The 19,468-nt window shown below is 44.0% G+C and overlaps 2 long non-coding RNA genes across 2 annotated transcripts in view; both read left to right on the forward strand.

Annotated features, from left to right (window-relative positions):
* The window catches only part of LOC309649363, a 34,273-nt gene extending 14,986 nt beyond the window's left edge, over positions 1-19,287 (forward strand). The window contains exon 2 of the long non-coding RNA XR_014257058.1: positions 948-19,287. This is a non-coding gene — a long non-coding RNA (uncharacterized lncRNA). The remainder of the gene's footprint in view (positions 1-947) is intronic.
* The window catches only part of LOC309649344, a 979,232-nt gene that overhangs the window by 353,467 nt on the left and 606,297 nt on the right, over positions 1-19,468 (forward strand). The window lies entirely within an intron of this gene.

The raw sequence follows: 19,468 nt of genomic DNA on the forward strand, positions 1-19,468 counted from the left end.
TTTGCCTAGATCAATAACTATTTATCTGAATAAAATTCTTTTTTAAAGTTTCATACCATCACTTATGCAAAATGGCCTTGGGTCTGGAAGATTTAGTAGGCAAGTAATTTCAAAGATTAACTAATTTTCACAATATGTAATCTTATCCAGAATGTTTAAAAGACAATTCCCAATTTGTTTTAAGTCAGAATGATTCTGTAACTGAGTTGAAATGCTTCAAACCACAAACTGCAATTCTCCCTTATATTGGAATATAAATGTAAAAATTCTAAATAATATATTATCGAATTGAACCCAGCAATGTATTTCAATAATACCACAAAGAAGAGCTCAATACCATCATAAAAGTATCATTTAATAATACAGTCTGTTAATGGATTGACCCTCTTCAATCTGTCAAAGAAGATTTTTTTTTATGTCAAAGAAAGCCAAAAAGATATGTAATAAAATTAAGCATCAAATGCTGCTAGCATTTTATCTAAATACTTTCTAAATACCATAAACAATATCCACCTGCAGTGGGTTGACTAGTGTCCCCCCAAAAGTTCATGTCCACCCAGAACATCAGAATGTGACCTTATTTGGAAAAAGGGTATTTGCAGATGTAACTAAGGTAAGGATGGAGATGAGATCGTACTGGATTAAGGTGGGCCCTATATCCAATGAGAGTGTCCTTATAAGAGACAAAAATGCACACACGAACACAGAGAAGAAGGTGATGTGAAGACAGAGGCAGAGATTGGAGTGATAACGTCTACAGGATGAGGAACCCCAAGGAATGCTTGCAACCAGCAAAAGCTGGAAAGAGGCATGGGGCAGTTTCACTCTCAGAGTCCCCAGAAGGAATCAACCCTGCCAACACCTTGATTTGGAACTTCCGGCCTCTGAAACTGTGACAGAATAAATTCCTGTTGTTTTAAGCCACCCAATATGTGGCACTTCGTTAGGGCAGCCCTAGGAAACAAATACACCATCTTAACCCACAAGCTGACATCACCCTTACACCAAAAGCATCCTCATTAAACTCAGCAACAAGACAATAATTCTTGAAGGATAATAATAACTGAGTGCAGCCTGCTGAAGAGAAGGCCCCTCTCGTGTATACAGCAACCTCTGAATCCATTTAAACAGCTTGTACAATGCCTGAGCTGATGCTTTGCAAAGAGGATAGAGAAGGACAATTACCACTGAGGTGTTTGATGACTGTCCCTGCATTTACTCCTATGACTATGTGTCTGCAGGTGATAGACATCTGCTTGAATTCTTGAATCCTGCTTTTCCCACTTCTTGTGTAATCCTGCACAAGGCACTTAGCTTTCCTGAGCTGCCTTTCTCTAATCTGTAAGGTAGAGATAATATACATACATATTTTGCTACAGCAAAGATGAAGATAAAATAAGAATGGATCAAAAAGACACTTAGCTCAAAACCTGGCACATAGTAGGTACTCAATAAATGTTGGTTTCTTTCCTTTCTGAAATATTGACATATCAGGGGTGAGCCTTAGAGATGAGAATTATATTTGGTCAATTATGTTATTCATATTCTCTCAACTGTGGTAAAATTATAGATTTAAAAATCTCCTCATAGATCAATTTCTTTAAGTCAATTGTATTACAGACAGGCAAATCACATACTGAAGCAAGAGGGAAGAAAGAATGTTGTAGGTGGGAGTGTATTTTTTTTTAATTGGCCCACAAGGAAGAATCACTGAAATGTAATGTTTCGTCCCCACTTTCTATTTATAAAGACAGTGGTGGCCAAATGGTCTAAACCCATACACACCAATGGGGGAAATTGAGCTTTATGTACCAAGAGCAGTTGATTTCACAGGTTGTTTAATGCACAGACAGTTTTTAATTTAATATTTCCCAGAGGCCTTTAAAAGTATTGGGTGCATTTTGAAAAGTCCAATAAATATTCGTCATTTTATATAGGGCCATCATTTTTTGTTTGTTTGTGAGTTATCCCCCCCTCTCAAACACAAATCAAGTGAAATATTTAAGGTCTGAGCCAAGCGCCCAGGAGCTTATTAAAAATGAGTCCAAATGAATTTGCTGGCAAATGCTGGGAGTATGGAAATGAGGCAAAATTTAAGAATCCCCAAGTGGGCTGGAGAAGGAATGCTATGCAGGATGCCCTCTGGGGTATGCTAGGACTAGAAATCTGAGTAGCTGAGAATTAGCCCAGAGCGACGTGCAGGGGCAGGGAGGGGCCAGAGAGAGGTGCCTTGAAGGTCAAAGGGCAGGGGGCATGGAAGATCTGGTGTATGAAAACCACGAGGGAGGGGCTGCTACCCGCCCCAAGCCCACCTCCAACACACATACAGCACGTACACTCCAAGTCAGTCATCTGAGAGCCAAAGGAGAGCCAGTTAAAGCCAACCTCCTAGCACGCTCCCTCCCTATGCTCTCCAACCGACTCTAACATATTTATTTGTACTGCCCCAATCACCCAGTTCCATCAATCCTATTTTTTTTTTAACGTCACTAGAATTACTTCTGTTGCTTATTCCGCAAATACCTATTCATTGAGTATCCACTGAAACTCTGTAGGGCCTGGGACAAACCATGAGCTAAAACTGTCATAGTCACTGCCTCATTTAACTTGGTGCTTAACCAGGAGACCTGCTCCCTGTCCCAGAACATGCATGTTCCTCCTGTGAACCATTCCAATCTCCCTGCCTTCAGTCTGCCTTCTTCTCCCTCACCCTCCACACTCCAGCCTCAGGAGACGTCAATCCCATCGCATTACTCAACTTAGAAATCCATGCTGGCTCCCTATTACCTACAGAACAAAGGCCCAACTCCTCAGGAAGACGTAGAAGAGGCTGGCATGGATTTCAATTTCTTCCCTCCAGCTTCATCTGTAGGCTCTGCTCCTACTTGAATTTTACGTTTCAGCAACTCCAAAAGATTGTTACTTTCCCAAGACACTATGTTGGATCACATTCCCTTGCCTTGGTGCCTCCACCCAACATTTTAAATTAGGCTGGACTGCATTATCTCCCCAAACTTCTACCTGATTTATGGACCCTCTGTCTAGCTGCTCTTACACACTGGACACGCTACAAATGATGTTCTAATGGACTGCCCCCATCAAAATGGAACCTACATATCACAAAGTGTATGCTTCAGTTCAGGTGAGCATTTACTGAAACCTAAAGTGAGGCAGACTCTGTTCAGTTTGGGGGCTACAGAGATGCATAAACCCCCAAGGATCTCACCATCTAGTTCAAGGGACATAAAGAAGAAAATAAGGGCAGTTCTGGGTGATTTATTAAATAATACAATATTATATAATAAAATTAAAATTATGTGTTTCACAGGAATGAGTAGTGCTTTTACTTGCTTTTGATTTAGGAGTAAGAGAAGTCTTCATAGAATATCTGATTCCTGAAAAAGGCATCAATAGATTATGGTAGACAGAATAATGGCCCCCAAAGATATTCACCTCTTAATCCCTGGAACTTGTGAATATGTTTACCCTGCTTGGCAAAAAGGACTTTGCAGATGCGATTAAGGATACTGAGATAGGGAGATTATTCTGGATTATCCAGGTGGGCCCAATATAATCAAAAGGGTCCTTGTAACAAAAAGGCAGAAAGGTCAGAGCCAGACAGAGAAATCTGAAGATGCTACACTGCTGCCTTTGAAGATGGAGGAAAGGGCCATGAGCCAAGGAATGCAGGTGGCTTCTTGAAACGGGAAAAAGACAAGGAAATAGATTCTCCCCTTGAGCCTCCAGAAGGAATGCAGCCCTGAAACACCTTGCTTTTAGCCCAGTGAAGCCCGTTTGGGGCTCCTGACCTCCAGAAGTGTAAGAGAATACATTTGTGCCCTTTTAAGCCACTAAATTTGTGGCAATTTGTTATAGCAACAATAGGAAACTAATATAAAGACATAGAGGAGTTTAGTGGGAATTCATTAGAGGAACAACATGTGCGAAGCAAGGATCCTAGACCACTTTGCAGTGTGAGAAAAGTTCGGCAGAGTCACTAGCGAGCCCTCAAGCCAAAGTGACCGGTCACAGAAATACTGTGCCTCTGGAATGTGCCTGCCACGCTCAGTCATTGGCTGGGAGACGCCCGTGGGAAGAGCGGCCTCGGCACAAACACGTGGAGAGGTTCAGAGCACAGCAGGTGGGTTTTGGTCCGTCCCTCTCCCCGGAGCTGGGGGGCTGCAGGGCAGACCCTTGGGACCGCCACAGTGGCTGTCTGTGCTGCTGCCATTGCACCTCGGGGAGTCCTCTACCACCCCCAGCCCCTCAAGGTGAACCAGCCCTCTCCGGGGGCTCTCAGGCTGCTGTACCTTCCTTCTCTGTCAGCACAGCTGGGATGGTGAGGATGGCCACTCCCGTTCTATTCAGGGCTAGAAACCCTCTTTTCCCTCTCCATCTTGCTTTAGCTTTATTCATACCTGGCAGGTAACTCTGTGTGCTCTCTATATAAGTGAACCATTCAGTTTGAGGAGAAGAATCACCTTTTAGTTCTTCCTTAAGAACTAGGAAATTAATCTTTAATTAGATGACAGTGTCCTGCTTCGTGGTTCATCTCAGTCTTCCCCAGAACTGTGAAGCCGGAGCTCCAGATGCCTCCTCCCCCGAGAGACCCATCCTGCCTGTGGTGCAGAGATAAACCTCCCATGGACGATATCGGGAGGGCTTGGGGTTCAATCGCTGAACTGGGCACATGTTGCTTTTCGCTGCCCCACGTCCATTCTCTCTGCATGCAGTAACTGCACACTTCCTTCCTGTGGGGAACACGTTCTATGGGGTTTGGGTGAATGGGATTGAGCTGTGACTCCCGTAAGAGAAAGGACTGAGCAAGTACTCCAGCCTGACCATCATTTCACTCCATTCTCCTAGCTGAAGCGATGGGCTCAGGATGGTCCGGAAATAGAACCCAGATCTACCTGATGCTACAGCTCCACATCAAACTAAAATAAGATATGTAAAGAGCATGGCACAAAATAAATGCTTTCCAGTTGTAATTTCTCCCCCTTCTCTTTATTTATTCTCCTTTTGATGCAGTTAGATCTCCTGATGTAAATACCCATCCAATCTGCCTTGGGAATTCACCTACTGCCCTCCAGCTTCGTGTTCCTGGGCCAGAATCACCCTAGGTTTGCCCTGTTATTTGAACAGAGCAAAATCTGGTCTGCTTGGCTGAAACTTCTCAGGCCAATGGTGAGGACATTCAGTCCCTTTCTGGGCCAGACCCTGTCCTGGCCTCCTTCTCCTCTTCCCCAGGGCCCCCAGGAGATCCTAGCAAGCCACTGCCCTTACCGACAGTGAAATTGTTTCTACCATAGGTTGCTAAATGCAGAATCCACTCAGCCCCATGAGCTTCATTAATCCAGGACAAACAGCAAAGGCAGCCTTGGGGCAGAATCTGTCATTCAAACTGTGTTTAGGAAATTCCACCTTTGTGGCCTCTGTGCTACATGGGGAGCAGGTGACCAGCCCCCTCCCACATGGTGATGGAAACCAGAAGGCCTTTGGAGACAATGCTATTACGTGTGGAAAAGTAAAAATTGCTAAAATTAGTCATGAAAGATCCAACTGTCTTCTGTTGTTGAATCTGAGGCATGTATATGTACGGTGGAAATAAAGTTATTAAAAACATTTTTTTCACTGTTTATAAATGTCTTATCACCTGGCTTGGCTCCTCAAGGAGAAATGGGAGGAGGAGCCAATTATGTCCTTATGGGAGGAAAGGGGCCAAGGAAAGTGGCCCTGGGTTATAGACCACAACTGCTGTTGACTCCAGTGAGGCCTGGGCTAGAGGCCTCCAGGCATATCCGATGGGCCCACAGCTTCTGTCCGTCTGTGATATCAAGAGGATAGTCGACAAGGTTCCTTGGGAATACTCAGTGACAGGAAGGAAATACAGCCTCTAAGTGATCTGTTTTCAAACAGTTATTTTTTTGTAAATGAAATTTCATCATTCCATCAATTTCTGTTAGATGGGATATTGGGCTTGTTACCAGACCTGGATTTGAGTCTCGCTTCTGCCACTTACTAGCTTTGTGATCTTAGGCAATTTTCCTAACCTCTGAGTCCTAGAATCTTCGACTCAAAGCGGGAACCATAAATGTGTAGGGTCGCTGTGAGGATGAGAGGGGATTCTGCGGGTAAAATGCTCAGCGTGACACCCGATCCACTGAGGGAGCTCTGAGAATGTTAGCAGTGCTGGTGGTAAAGGTGGAAACGATTATGACCATACTTAACTCTGCCTGCATAGGAGGAGTTCAACAAAATGTCCCTGGGTAGGCCTTCTGGACAAAGGCCACCTAGACCCAGGAGGAGGCACCAGAAAGCTCTTCGGTGTCAGAGCAGGTCGTGAGAAAAAAGTCGATTTCCTGGGCAATGGTGACAAACGGTAATAGGTGACCCTCTGAAGAGTCAGTGGCTCTCTTTAGTTCGATCAGCAGGTGGAAGTTCAGCCACTGACACCAAGTCCCGCAAACGCTCCTCTCTCTCGTGACTACAGATGCAGATGGGTGATCTCTGGAGATGAGGCTCTCAGGAGACCTCGGGTTCTTCCTATTTTGGGTGAGGCCAGAAATAGCCCAGGCAGAGCTGACTCCTAGCAGGATGTCCCCAGCGCTGGCCATGCGTGGCGATTAGGAAGGGAAGGCAGAGGCAAGTAAGACCAATAGGGCAGAAGTTAGGTGAGCTCCTTTAAAGTTCAAGCGTTTAATTTTGTCCTGATTTTGTTTGAGGCTAAGGGGTCAAGCCATTTCTTATTTTATCCAAATCAGCTCAGTGGCCTCCAGGTAGAAGACAATGGCACTGCTGTAATATTTCCAAAGCCCTTGACTAAATGTCTTTACTCTGCCCTGAGACACCTAAAATGCCACTGGAAGTTGGACCCTTACACAGCTTAAAATAGCAGCATTACCCAGGGTTCAACAATAAACACGTGGAGTGGACGATTTCAGTATTGTGTGATGCATATGTCAGCTGGTCTAACCCTTTTCAGTTGTTGTTTTTTTTTTTTTTACTTATTTATTTATCTATTTTTGCCTGTGTTGGGTCTTCGTTTCTGTGCGAGGGCTTTCTCTAGCTGTGGCAAGTGGGGGCCACTCTTCATCGCGGTGCGTGGGCCTCTCACTGTCGCAGCCTCTCTTGTTGCAGAGCACAGGCTCCAGATGCGCAGGCTCAGTAGTTGTGGCTCACGGGCCTAGTTGCTCCGCGGCATGTGGGATCTTCCCAGACCAGGGCTCGAACCCGTGTCCCCTGCATTAGCAGGCAGATTCTCAACCACTGCGCCACCAGGGAAGCCCTTCAGTTGTTTTATGGGAAAATTGGGTTTGATTTTTTGTGAAAGTTTCCTTGGGACCCAGGACTCACCCATCCCAAGAGCCATCTTGACAGAAAGGTTCCATCTCAAAAGATTGCTTCCAGGTTGTGTTCACATCACAGTGGTCTCTGTATCCTGCTCAGGGGTTCTCATGGGTAGTCACAGCCAAAATTTCTCGCTGTAAGTGCTTTCTCATGTTTCACAAAATGAGGGCAAAGACTAGAAAGGCCTCTCAGACTCTCAGAAGGCTTTCCATCTGGGACAAGGGTCCAGTTGAAACTTCTGAGGAGGTGACAATTGCATGGAGATCCGAAGGATGAGAGAGCATTAACTAGGCAAAGGAGGGGCGTGTGTTCCAGTAAAGAGGATATTTAAGAACCCAGGGGGAAGGGTGGAGCCAGATTGTACTGGTTCGCCATCGCCAGAGCCAGTACGAGTCTCTTCCCAACTCCATGTTCAGTAACATCACATGTGAAGCTTGAAATTAGCCTCGGTGGGAGTATTTACACCCCAGAAATTGGCAGATGCTACAAATCAGGGCTTTTTAAAAATTTTTTTAAGGATAAGGACCTCATCTTTCTGGTACTCTTGTTGCTAGCAGTCTACCTGGCAGATTACAGAAGCTCACTAAATGTGAATTTTCTGGGAAGCAAGTTGGAGGTAGTTACAGAACTCAGTAATCTACTTTCCCAACCCACTGTCTAACCTACAGAATGGTTGAGAATCAGCGTGAAGGAACAGAGCAAAAACTGGGGTGAGAGCCCAAACATCTCCTGATTGGTTCTCAGAGAGGCAGGTTCCCATCAGCCTTGAGCAGCAACTCTTCCACTCACTGAGAGCATGGGCAATCAGACATCTGAAGCTCACTCTCTTCACACCTTTGACACTTACTCTCAGTTATAACTTTCAGTAGAAAGCACTGCTATGGCTCGTACTGGGTTTTTCTTGTCCCGATGCCATCTAGGGACTCACAAGGACTCAGTAAGTCACTGGTTTGTCTACCTGCATTAGAGGAAGAGGAGGGAATTGACATCCAGCTTTTTCTACAAAAGTGATAATGTATGTGGATATATATTATTAACATGGGCTTAATTTTAAAAATGGGAGTTCTGGAGTCAGTAGTGTTTAGATTCAGATCTTGACTCTATCACTGTTTTTAGTTACAGGGACAGATTATTTATCTTCTCCTTAGCTACAAGGATTCTGATACCACCTACTTCCTAAACTTGTGATGAAGATTTAATGGGATAATGCAAGTATAACCCTTGACATATAGCCTACTGTGTAAGAAGTTTCCCATAAACAGTAGTCAAAGGTTTTCAAAAACTAAAATGAGAGACATGCAGGAGAGCTACCACTTATGCGAGTCTGTGGGCCAGCTTGCTTTCTAGATGCTTGTTATTTATTACTTGCAGTTCTTAAAGAGGCTTACTAGCTACATATCATTACCTTCATTTTCCTAATGATGAACCTGAGGGCAAGTGAGGTTAAGGGGCTTGCTTAAGGCCACAGTTAAGATATAACTAAACCAGAATTTTAACCTAGTTTTCCTGTTTTCAAAACCTATGATATTCTCTATATTAATGCTGCCTCAACAGGTAAGAAAGTCCAGGGAAAAGTCTCTTTTAAAATTTTTGATTTGTCCAAGACAAAATAATAATAATAATAATATCCCAACTACAATTCAAGTCTTTGAATCCTACTCTGGTGTAGTGTGCAACGACTCTCAATGTCTCACCCAGCGCCACACAAATAGATTTACATCAGCTCTATTCAGGACACTAGTAGGTCAAAATAAACTACGGGTTATATGTTGGCCAATAATGGATTTTGAACACTCCTGTTCATAAATGAAAACAGAGGACATTAAATACCTTTTAATTACCCAAGGGTATGAATTACAACTTTGATTTTTTCCCCATTAATCCCACATTTCTAAACTACCCAGCACTACTTCTAGCCCACTTACCTGTTGGATCCGTGACTCAGTTTCCACATTTGGAAAGAGGAATCATAATACTTCATAATGCCATTGTGAGAATTAAGCAATCTGAAATCACTAGGCATAACTCTGTATACAAAATGAGTGCCCATCCACATTTAGTTTCCTTCCTTCCCCCGGAAGTACAACTTTGTCATATAGCTGCGTCCTAATCTTGGCATTGGGGAGGACATGGTATTCTAGAGGGTATGCCCTGAACCATGAGTCACCCCAGCCCTTGTTCACACCGGAAGACAGTCCCCTATCAGGACTCTCCCTCAGTAATGGGTGGCGGTGACGAGGAAGCAAAGTGCATTCTGGGACATATAGCACACATTAGCCACCTCACTGGGGACTATCTCACATCAGGCTCTACTGTATGCCAATCATTCTCTCACACGGGACTGAGAGCGAGGCCAGGCTACTGAGGAGAGTCACAAGTGACGGACGAGCACCACACGCAGGTGCTTCCGGAAATGAGTCAAGCAGACGAGGCAGGGGGACCAGGTCAGGCAGCCCCATTCTGTGCTGAGTCCGTGATTTACATCACTGCTTTCCAAAAAAAAGTATTTGGGGCATGAGGACCGTATTCCAGCCCAGCTCTGCTGGTAACCAGCTGTGGGCCCTGGAGTGAGTCACTACGCAGGCCATATTTATGGACAAAGGAGGGCGACATGATTGGAAAGACCTGGACTTGGATTCCAGGAGCTGCACTCCCCAGCTGTGTGGCCTTGACCTCACTGGCTGGCTTTACAATCCACTGCCACTTTGAATGTCATAGCCCACAGTAGAGCTATGTGTACTTGACTGTTTATGATGGTGTTTTGTTTGGTTGGTTTGCCAAGAACAATCATTTGATCTGACTCTCTGTGTTAGTTTCCTATTGCTGCTACAACAAATTACTACAAACTTAACACAACTCAAGCTTAGTGGCTTAAAACCCAGTGCCTTATAGCTCTTGAGGTCAGAAGTCCAAAATGGGTCTGCCTTATTGTACTAAAATTGCAGAATTCTTCCAGGAGGTTCTAAGGGAGAATTCATTTCCTTGCCTTTTCCAGCTTCTACAGGCTGCCTGCATTCCTTGGTTCTGACCTCCTGCTCCATCTTCGAAATTCATCACTCCGGCCTTTGCTTTGTCCTCATATCTCTGTCTCTGGCTTTTGTATTACACTGGACCCTTTTAATGACATTGGGCCTATCCACATAACTTAAAATAATCTCCCCATCTCAAGGTCCTTACCTTAATCATATCTGCAAAGTCCCTTTTGCCATGTAAGGTAACACATTCACAGCTCCTAAAATTATAACGTGGACATCTAAAATTTGGTGGTGGTGGGGGACGTATGGGGGGGAGATTTACTCTGCCTATCACATCGCTTTACAGTCAGATTAAAGTTACATGACAGTCATCTAGGAGAAACAGTTAAACCTCCATTGGTAAAGTACTTTGATAATAATAAGGAAATGGAAGGGAAAAGAAGTTGGGATCAAAGAAAATTATTGTTTAGCTGAACTAACTTAAGTAAATTGAACCAATCTGTGCTCAGTTTCCATCTGTGAAGTGAGGATTATAATACTACTACCAATCACATAGATTTATTTAAATGAGATAATATTCATAAAGTTCTTAGTACAGTGTCCAGCACACTGTGGAGATACTGGGAATTCTAACCCTGACGTCCTACCTCCTTCACAATTACTATGCCATTTATGCAAGAATTAAAGAGCTGGCTGTTGAGTGCTCAAGGCTAAGTGTCATGGTGACTTTCTGACACAGTACGACGCCTCCAATTACCTCTCAGAGCAGACCTTGCAGACTTCTCCTGCCAGACTTCATCATACTCTTTTAGATGTTAAAAGTAGTAAGTAACGTGGAAGGCAATTTAGAGTCCACAAGGAATTTTCTCCCTTCATCTTCACCACAGCTCTCTACCCAGAGGTGTTAATTCTCTGTACCCAGGGGAGAAGACTAAGGGTCAGAGTGGTTAAGCGCAAAGTCACAGAGCTGAGAAGTGGAAAGCCAGGCTCTAGTCCCACTTTTCCAACTCCAACCTCATGGCTTTCTGCCATGCCATGCTGTCTACTTTCTCGTGTTTTGCTACATTCATGTATTATGGCTAGGAAAACAAGGCTAAAAGAATCCAACAAAGATTAACAGGTGACTCAACTTCAAAACAGCTGGGAATCCCATAAATGAAATGACTGACCATTATTTTTATTGCTGACATTTTCTTCTGAGTATGTTCCTTGGGCTCAAAATACTGGAATTAGAGTCACCTGGGTTTGAATCCTGGTTCTGACACTTAGAACTCACTGGTATTCTGCAAGTCATCTAACTTCTCTGAGTCTCAGGGCCAGCTCCTCCTCCAGGAAAGCCTGCGTTACTGTCGTTTGGGCATAAATGTAAAAGTGAAAGCAATTGTTGCATGACAGATTAGTGGGGTCAGATTATACTAATGGAAATGTTCCAAGGAAGGTTTGATTGGATTAATCCTAGAACCCTTGCAATTAAGTGGAAACAATGACCCAGGCTAACTGATAGGTGAGCCGGCTTGCCTTCCATCCGCCTCACCCATGTGTTTTCTAGAGGCACTTATCTGGGGAGATAAATATTAAGGTTTCAAGAAATTGAGCTCAATTTCTCTGTGGCCTTCTCACTTAAGCTGAATATGAAAAGAGTTACAATTTGGAAGGTACATCATAAATCCAGTGACAGCTATTCTGGAACTGACTGGAGACACTTTCAAACCTAATTAAAGTGGTTTCCCTTTTTGAATTTGCTCCAGGTATGCATTTATTGCCTGGGCTAGAAACTAATTTGTAGCAAGATTTGGGATCCAGGCCCTTATACTGGGAGGTTTGTTATATGTGATTAAGCTAAACCATTTAGTTTAATACCAGAGAAGTAATTTGAAATAAAAGAAATTGCACTCCATATTCAAGAAGTAAAATACCCTTCTAAGTATAAACAGAATTACATTGCATAAAAATACATTTTCTGAAACCAAGTACCTATTTCAGGTGCTCTCTGAACACAGACTTAGAAATATGTGCCTCAGAGTCATTTCTTCAACTGTAAGTACAATTCCTTCGTACGTAAACTCAGGGCCTTTTTCCCCATTGCCTTTTCCCCTTTCTCCTTCATTCTAGGCTCATGCTGACCTCCTTCTATTGCAGTGTCATTATAAGAGATGAATAAGATGTTTTAAATTACTTAGCACAGTACTTGGTGCATAGAAGGCAGCCATCAAATCACAGCCTACCTCAACATCATCATCACCACCACCACCACCATCATCACCACCACCATCAACACCACCATCAGGATCACTGCCATCAACCCCACCACCACCATCATCATCACCACCACCACCACTATCACCACCACCCTCAATACCATCATTTGTCTAGAGATCCTTTCTTCTGGAGAGTGAGGGAGCATAGAAGATTACAACTGGAAACCAGAGACTCACTAATTGAGGGATCTAATCTTTCCCTAACGATAGCTTTCACTAAGTTCCCCAAATCACAGTGTTATGCGGATCTGGCAAACTCCATATTATGAAGGAAGAACTGAGGCAGAGATCCACGAACACTATTGTTTATAATCAAATATCTACTTAGCTCTTGTTCAGCTTGTACATCTCAGCTCAATCATTGCCTCCTGAGGGAAACCTTCCCCAAGCCCCTGCACAAAGTCAAAGCTCCCTGGTATACAGTCACATAGCATCATGCACAACTACCCCTCTGTAATTCCCCCCAAAATTGCATTTTTACTTTTATTTGCATTAACATTTGATTACTGTTGGTCTCTGCCAAAATATCATAAGCTTCTTCTGTGATTTTCTAACTTTTATACCCTAGGCTCTAGCACACATAGGTACTCAGTAATTAATTGTTGAATGAATAAGTAAAAGAATAGATGAATGAATCAAAAAGACCAACAATAACAAGTCTTGGTGAGGATGTGAAAGAACTGGAACCCTTATACATTGTTGGTGGAATTATAAAATGGTGCAGCCACTGTGAAAAACAGTCTGGCAGTTCTTCGAAATGTTAAACATATAGTCACCATAAGACCCGCCAAGTCCACTCCTAGACATACATCCAAGAGAATTGAGAATTTATGTCCACACAAAAAACCTTTACATGAATGCGCATAGTATCATTATAGCCACAAACTGGAAAACAACCCAAATGTCTGTCAACTCATGAATGAATAAATGTGTTACATCACCATGGAATATTATTTGACAACGAACACAAATGAGGAACTGATGTATGCTGCAACACGATCAATCTTGAAAACCTTATACGAAGTGAAACAAGCCAGTCACAAAAAGCCATATATCATGAATCCATTGGTTCAAAATATCCAGAACAGAAAAATCCATAAAGACAGTAGGGGGAGTATATTGGCAGTTTCTGGAGACATTTTTGATGGTTATGACTTGGGGCGGGGGGTGAAGGTTCTACTAGTGTCTGGTGGGTAAAGGTCAGGGTTGCTCCTAAACATCCTGCAACGTACAGGACAGCCCCACCACAACAAAGAATTATACAGGCCCAAATGTCAGTGGTGCTGAGATTGAGAATCACTGCCCAAGAAGGACCTATCCTTAGTTTTTCCTCCAGTCCAGTCTAAGCCAAGCACTATTCCCCATGTGGGAGGAGAATAAGCCTTCCCATCTCCTTTCTACCATCTCCCTTCTCCAATTATTAGCCAAGTAACTTGGACCATCAAGGATTGGGCTGCCCACGCCAGCTCCTTCCTAGTGTCTGAGAGCATCGTATCTAGCTATCCTCTTTATCTGGTGTGGTTGATCTGGCTTTTTCTTGAATTATAGTTATAATATCCCACCCTCTGTTTCGGAAACAAGACAAGAGATTCAGGAAGGAGAAGCAAGGAGCTTTCCTGGCGCCCCCTGGCCTAATCTCGGCTAATTGTAGGAATCCTGCATTTCATGGGGCATGGATTTCCATCTAAGCCCTTCCCCATTTTCCATTTAGTCTCTGCCCTTGTTCATACAGCAACCTTGACTCAGGAGACTAGAGAACAAGAGGGTGAATGGCAGGATTTAGGCGCCATGCTGACACAGAAATCCAAAACGCTAGCGTCGCACTGAAGTCTGTCTTCCCAGCAAACCAAACACTGTGAAAGTGGGAATTGGGTGTCCGAGAAAATGGGGCAGAGATATTTCATTTGCAGTGAAAATTCCAGATCATTCCAAACCCAATGGCTGTAATATATTTTCAAGAGGAACAGATGGGTGCCTGTGAGCATGGGAGTTTCAGACGTTCAGGAGAAGATGTTTTAGCCAAATTTCCTTGGGGAGTCCATCTGGTCCAGGCCAAGACAACTTACCCCATGAGGAGGCTAGATGAGGCCTGAAAAATGCCTGCAGCTCTGAGGAGGTGGGCTTGTGGAAGAGGCAGCGTTCTCATTGGAAACCAGTCTATTCAGGTCTTGATAGTGACTTCCAGGTCACCTCTGAGAAAGAAGAAAAAAGAGGCAGCTCAGTCTGAGGAGGCAATACCATGAATCCAACCCATCCTTTATGAAAGCCCTTTATAGGAGGGCTGTGGAACAATCTACGTGTGGCTCAGCCCGGCTCCTGCTGAATGGGAAGGTTGATAGTTATAGGTTCTATGAGTTCAGGGTGAAAGACCAACGCGTCCAAGGGCAATTCTCAGTGGGCATTCAATTCCCACCAGCTGTTTTATTTTTCACAGCATGGCTTTCCACACTGCAAGCCATTAAGCCTCCAAAACTCCCAAATTCCTTAGCCCTGAAAAACTTCAGCTGATAACGTAATGCGATCACTCTCTGAAATGCAAGGCCCTCTAGGGTGGTGCACATTTACAGGTTAAAAATAATAGTAGCCCATCATTCTGAGCACAGAGAAGATCAAAGAGGTGACATGACAGCAGTGAGGTCTAAAATGGCAGACCTCAAACTTATGGTCTTAAGGACCCATTCACACACTTACAATCTATTGAAGTCTCCAAACAGCTTTTGTTTATGTGAGTTATGTCTATCGATATTTACATTTTAGAAATTCAAACTGATGAAATTTTTAGATATTTATCTATTCGTTTAAAACAATAATACTAAATCCATTACATGTCAACAGAAATAACACAGTTTTGTTTAAAAATAACCATAGTTTTCAAGACAAAAAAAAATTTAGTCAGAGGAGTGGCATCGTTTAACACTTTTTGCAAATCCTTTTAAAGTCAGGCTTAATAGAAGACAGCTAGATTCTCACATCTACTTCTGCATTCAATCCATTGTAATTTAATTTTTGGTTAAAGTATATGAAGCAAACCCAGACTCACAGAGACATGTAACTAGAATAGAGAAGAGTATTTTAATAGTCTTTTCAGATAATTGTGGATAGTCTTGTTTGATACTACACCAAAACTCGACAAGGGGTATTTCTTAAAGGTTAGTTGCAATGTAGAATCTGAAACCTTATCAATAATTCATTTTGTAGTCTGTCCAATTAAAATCCATTGGTCCATCTTGCGCTTTGGTTCCTGAACTCATTCATGATGATTCATTTGAAAAATATGGATTCTCTGAGTTATGCGATTTTAAATAGTTTCACATTTCATTTGTATCACATTAAAAAAAAAACACATTTATTAATACCATCAATCTCATCACAAAAGTATTCAAGTATTGGGACGCTGTCAAGCTCACAGTTACAGATACAAGCTGTCCAAAATTCTAATTTTCACTTGAAAGCTTGCATTTTAGCAGTGGCAACAAATACTGTCAGTTGTTTTCCTTGAAGTGACAGGCACACCTTTTTTGTTTTCAAGAAAACGTCTGCCAAATACCCCAGTCTGAATAATTATCTGTCTATCAGCTGCTCTTCCAAGTGAAAACGGTGTTGCATGAAGAGAAGTGGCTAGTTGAGCTCACAACTCAAGCACTCACTCAAGTGCTTTTCCTGGAGGCCGCCGTTGTGCTTTGCCAGGCAGCAGAAGTGCTTTCTGTGCGCTTCCCGCTGCATCACACAAAATATTAAAAGATGTGTATTCAGGGGTTGAGATTTAATTAAATTAATCATTTGTGTTCCTTTACCAAGGATATTCTTAAGGACAAAATGCCTTGTTTACTTATTTGCTCGTTTTCTGTGTTCCGAGAGCATGGCAGTAAAGAGTACAACGACAACTTGTACAGTTGGATGCTTCTGCTTTGATTCCTGCTAAGGCACCAGCACTGTCATCCCCCATGGCTTTTGTGCCATCAGGGCAACTGTCAACACAGTGATAAAGGCAAATAATGTCTTAATATTATGAAAATAGTTTTGACCTTGAAGACCCCCTGAAAGACTCTTGGGGACCCACTAGGGTCCACGGATCACGCTTAGAGGACCATGGATCTAGGAGATAGTGGAGCCCTAGGAAACTTAACTGACCACAGCCTGAAGTGCCATTAAGCGGTTTCCCCTGGGCAGGGGTGATCAGATGCTCTTTTGAAACATCTCCCATCAGCCACAATGTGGAGATACTTTGAAGGGAAGGCTGACGGAGTAAATGCAGGAAAACCAATTGGGAGCCCACTGTGCTCATCCGGATGAGAAATGATGTGGGTCTCAAGAAGGGCAGGGGGAGTGGGGTGGAGGGAAAGCTTTGGAGGGCTGTGCGAGGGTGGCTGTGTGAGGAACCCTGAAGCCAGATCTCAACTCCATCACCAGGCACGTCATTAGAGCCATAAATTACGAATTAATCTTAACAGAAAAGTAAGGGAGGAAAGTGTTGCGTATGAATTCTTCCTCTGCACTCTGTGTGTGTATTTGATGACTCTGGGTTTCCTCTGCAGAAGTCAATGAAACAATTAAGTCTCAGCCCATTTTTCCTCATCCTGATCTCGAACAGTGTTAAAAAGGCTTGCGCCACACTTTCACACCCGGGCCTGTTAATAATTCATGTGCTTGCCTTCTTTAGTTCTTTTGTCTTTGCTGCTTAAACCCGGTGGAAATGTGGAAGTTTGCCTTTGATTTCTCAATGCTACATCCCTACAAACATTCAAACAGCCGCTTCTCTAACACCAGTGATTTGGGGCCAGTGAAATCCTCTCTGCCTTTCACCAAAACCCCAACCAAAGACAAAATTTGATCTCTGCTCATTGTGTCAGCTCGCTTCGTGACGAATTCTCAGTCTCGCTTGGATAGCTCAGCCCAGAGTCATTGTGGCTAAACTGGAGAAGGGGATTCTGTTGTTCCTCAGAGCATGGTTTGTGGGACCAGCAGCATCAACTTCACCCTGGAAAAGGGTTTCTCAGTCCTTGGCAATATTGACATTTGGGGCCAGAAATTTCTTAGTTGTGGGAGCTGCCCTGTGCATTGTGGGATGTTTAGCAGTATCCTTGACTTGCACCCACTGGCTGCTAAAAGCACCTCCCTCCATCCCAACTTCTGACAACCAAAAATGTCTCCAGACATTGCCAAAGGTCCCCTGGAGGCATAATCACCCCAGCTGAGAACCACTGCCCAGGGCCCTCTTAGAAATGTAAACATTCCAGTCCCATCCCAGAGCTAATAAGTCAGAAGCTACGTTTTCCAAGACTCTAGGTGATTCACGGGCATGTGAAAGTGTGAGAAGTGCTGGGCTAGAGCACTGGTTCCCAAACTTGGCTGCACATTGCTATCACCTAGGAATCTCTAAGAAAATTTAAGTGTCTGGGGCCCACTCCCAGGGATCCTGATTGAGTTGGTGTGGGTACAATCTGCACTGGGATTTTTACGGTCTCGCCAGGTGGTTCTGATGCAGCAAGGTTTAAAACCACCGTTTCTTACATGGTTTAGCCCCACTCCTCACATTTTGCAGATGAGGAAACTGAGGCACAGAAGGGTCCAGGAACCTTCCCATCAGATAATCAGTAGCGCCAATATTCAAACCATAAACCTCCATACAGTTAAGGAGCCCTGGTAATGCTCTACTAGTCCTTTCTAGCTCCTCTGACAATTGTGATTATTTTTGTACTTCTCTGTTTAATTGCTCTCTTCCTGACCAGATGGTAAGGTCTCTGAGGGCGGCAAGGGTCATGCCTGTCTGACTCACCATGCCTGGTGTCTCCCTGGTGCTGAGAAGCTTTGTTGGAACGAGTGCCTGGATGAACAAAATGAGCAGATAACAGAATAAAGAGCCAAGTCTGCGTCTATTTGGTGCCCAAGCCCTCTCCTCCAAGTCAGGAAAAAATGACAGACGCTCTGTCTGTGGCTGAGTGAGCGAGATACTCCTCCTGCCTGCCCACTGGCTGGCCTTTCAGGCTCCAAGTCTGCTGGCTGAGGCCAGAGGGGGCTGGGGGCCAGGTCTGGGCAGCCACCAAAGCATCAGCATCTCCAGGGGAGCCTTGACCACATGGTAACTGAACATGGCACTCCATCTCCAATCCTCCCATCTCCGTATGGGGCCAGGCCCACTGTGTCCCTTTGCAGGTAAAGACGCCAGGGTTCTGAGTAGCAGTGACTTGCTCTTAAGCGTGGGGGAACTAGAATTCCGAGGGGCCCTGGGATTCCATCCTACCGAGAACCCCATGCAGAAGGGACTCTCTCTGGGTGCCGCAGGACCAGGGAGGCAACTTGGACGTCAGGCCCAGCTACTTTTCCTAGCCTCCTTTCTCCCTTTTCTCCTCCTTCCTCATCCCCTGTAACCCTCTACAACTCTCCACCCACTCGAGCCACACTGAGCCCCCGTCACTCCCTCGAACGTGCCAAGCAGTCTCTCACTCTTAGCCTCTCCGTGTGCTAGTCTAGTGGCCCGCAGTGCTCCCCTCGATGGCTCATTCTTCTCCATTCTTCAGGTCGCAGTGCACATGTTAACTCCTACAGGAAGCATTCCCAGACCACTTCTCACCAGGGAGACGCCTCTGTGTAATGTTCCTATAACATACTCTGGTTTCTACCGTTGGGCTCAACATTGTCTGATGGTAATTCCTTCTTTAAGTGTCATCCCTACTATGTGATAAACTTTGGGAAGGCTGTGACCATGTTCACACGCTTCACCTCGCTTCCCAACACCTAGCATAATTCCTGACACAGAGTATGGGCTGAATAAACATTTATTCAAGAAATCAATAAACCAAACACCGTTCATAACATCTCAGCCAGGATTTGGGGTCTCTATGCTCCCTCTCAGCCAGGCCCAAAACTAGAATTAAAATAAAGGGG

This window comes from Balaenoptera physalus (assembly GCF_965194825.1).
Source record: "Balaenoptera physalus genome assembly, chromosome: 19".
In the NCBI taxonomy this organism is placed as follows: Eukaryota; Metazoa; Chordata; class Mammalia; order Artiodactyla; family Balaenopteridae; genus Balaenoptera; species Balaenoptera physalus.